The 2,500-nt window shown below is 56.2% G+C and overlaps 1 pseudogene; it reads right to left on the minus strand.

Moving 5' to 3' along the window:
- Positions 1-1,623: 1,623 nt before the first annotated feature.
- On the minus strand, positions 1,624-1,742 carry LOC112340654 (annotated as a pseudogene).
- Positions 1,743-2,500: the final 758 nt, after the last annotated feature.

The following is a 2,500-nucleotide window of genomic DNA, read 5'->3' on the forward strand; positions in this document are numbered from 1 at the left end:
GGATGAGGTGGCATGCCACGTGGCATACTTTTATGTACTTATAGCATGCCACGTGGCAAACCCTTGGAGAGGTGGCATCTTGGAGGTTGCATGCCACGTGGTAAACCCTTGGAGAGTTGGTACCTATGGATGCCACGTGGCAAACCCTTGGAGAGGTGGCATCTTGGAGGTTGCATGCCACGTGACAAACCCTTAGAGAGGTGGTACCTATGGATGCCACGTGGCAAACCCTTGGAAAGGTGCATCTTGGAGGTTGCATGCCACGTGACAAACCCTTGGAGAGGTGGTACCTATGGATGCCACGTGGCAAACCCTTGGAAAGGTGGCATCTTGGAGGTTGCATGCCACGTGACAAACCCTTGGAGAGGTGGCACCTTTGAGGTTGCATGCCACGTGACATGACATTGGAAGGTACCTCTTCTGCACTTGTATGCCATGTGGCATACCTCAGGCCCTGGATATGTCGGGCCCCGGACATGTCGGGCCCCAGATATGTCGGGCACCCGATATGTCCGGCCCCAGATATATCAGGCCCCGGACATGTCCGGCCCCGGACATGTCGGGCACCCAGACATATCCGGGCCCCGACATATCCGGCCCCGGACATGTCGGGCCCCGGATATGTCGGGCACCCGATATGTCGGGCCCCGGACATGTCGGGCCACGGATATGTCGGACACCCGATATGTCGGGCCCCAAAGATGTCGGGCCCCGGACATGTCGGGCCACGGACATGTCCGGGCCCCAGATATATCGGGCCCCGGACATGTCGGGCACCCAATACGTCGGGCCCCGGACATGTCCGGGCCCCGAACATGTCGGGCACCCGATATGTCGGGCCCCCGGACATGTCTGGCCCCGGACATATCGGGCACCCAGACATGTCCGGGCCCCGATATATCTGGCCCCGGACATGTCGGGCACCCGATATGTCTGGCCCCGGACATATCGGGCACCCAGACATGTCCGGGCCCCGATATATCCGGCCCCGGACATGTCGGGCACCCGATATATCCGGCCCCAGATATATCGGGCCCCGGACATGTCGGGCACCCGATATGTCGGGCCCCGTACATGTCGGGCACCCGATATGCCGGGCCCCAGATGTGTCTGGCCCTGGATATATCCGAGTTTTATTTTGACACGTGGCATGGCCTTTGGTTTGATCTCATAGAGTTTTATGGTTTTCAATGTGTGCCACATTGACACATGGCATGCACTTTGGTTTGTGCTCAGAGTTTTATGGTTTTCAATGTGTGCCACATTGACACGTGGCATGTGCTTTGGTGAGTTTTAGGGTTTTCAATGTGTGTCACATTGACACGTGGCATGCCCTTTGGCTTGTTCTCATAGTTAGAGTTTAGCGTCCTTGTATGCCATGTGAAATACATATGTTTGGACTTGCTTGCCATGCCACGTGGTGACAGTCACAACACATTCTTTGTGACTTATATCCTAGTTAATAACTAACTAATGACACAATTTGGCAAACACACCTTACATTGACAATTGTAAGTAGTATTTAAGGACCATACACTTATATGCTATGGAAAAATACTCAAAGTTTATATATTAAAACAGTGATCTTACAAAAATAAATGACTTGTAAGGAAAAAAACAAAAAGAGGGGGTCACTTGGACTTCCCGGGTGGTCACCCAGCCCAGTACTATTCAAGCCCAGGGACGCTTAACTTTGGAGGTCTGATGGGATCCAATGCCATAGTCACGGTTTGAACCCACTCTGAAATATTTCACACTCCCCCTACTCTTATAGTGTGGGGCAGCTTGATCCAAAGCTGCAGCGTACCTCCACAATCCCGTGTTCTTTCTGGGCGCCAAAAAGCACGCCCGCGGGACATGTGGTACCTCCCCAACAATTCACGAAGACCGCGTTTTGGGGCCCAAAACGCGCGCTGCAAAATGTGGGGTACCTCCCCGACTTTTCGTGAAAAATCGCATGTTTTGGGCCCCAAAAAAAGCCCGCAGAACACGTGGTACCCTTGCAACTTCTCGCGAAAAATCGCGCGTTTTGGGCCCCAAAACGCGCCCCGCGAAATGTGGGGTACCTCCCCGACTTTTCGTGAAAAATCACGCGTTTCGGGCCCCAAAAAAAGCCCGCGGAACACGTGGTACCTTTCCAACTTTTCGCGAAAAATCGCGCGTTTTGGGCCCCAGACATTCCGGGCCACTTTTTTTTCCCCCTCCCCCCCTTTTCCGTGCCACGTGGCAGGCGGGCAGGGCCTTCCCCCCCTCCCTCACGCACGCGCAGGCTGAGGCTCAGCCTGCGCCTTCTCCGTGCGCTTCGGGCCCGGGAGAGTCCTCCCCCCTTCCTCCCTCCGTCGCACGGCAGGTGGGGGCCCCTCCCCTTTCCCGCCGCGTGACGCTGGCCCTTGCCAAGCAGCCGTGCCGCCCCCGAGGCTCGCCTCCCTTGGAAGCCCGGAGGACCACACTGCTGCCTCCCTCCCCCTCGCCCGACAGGCGTGCGGATGTGGTCCCAAGG

The sequence above is a fragment of the Selaginella moellendorffii genome, unplaced genomic scaffold, assembly GCF_000143415.4.
Source record: "Selaginella moellendorffii unplaced genomic scaffold, v1.0 SELMOscaffold_68, whole genome shotgun sequence".
Lineage (NCBI taxonomy): Eukaryota > Viridiplantae > Streptophyta > Lycopodiopsida > Selaginellales > Selaginellaceae > Selaginella > Selaginella moellendorffii.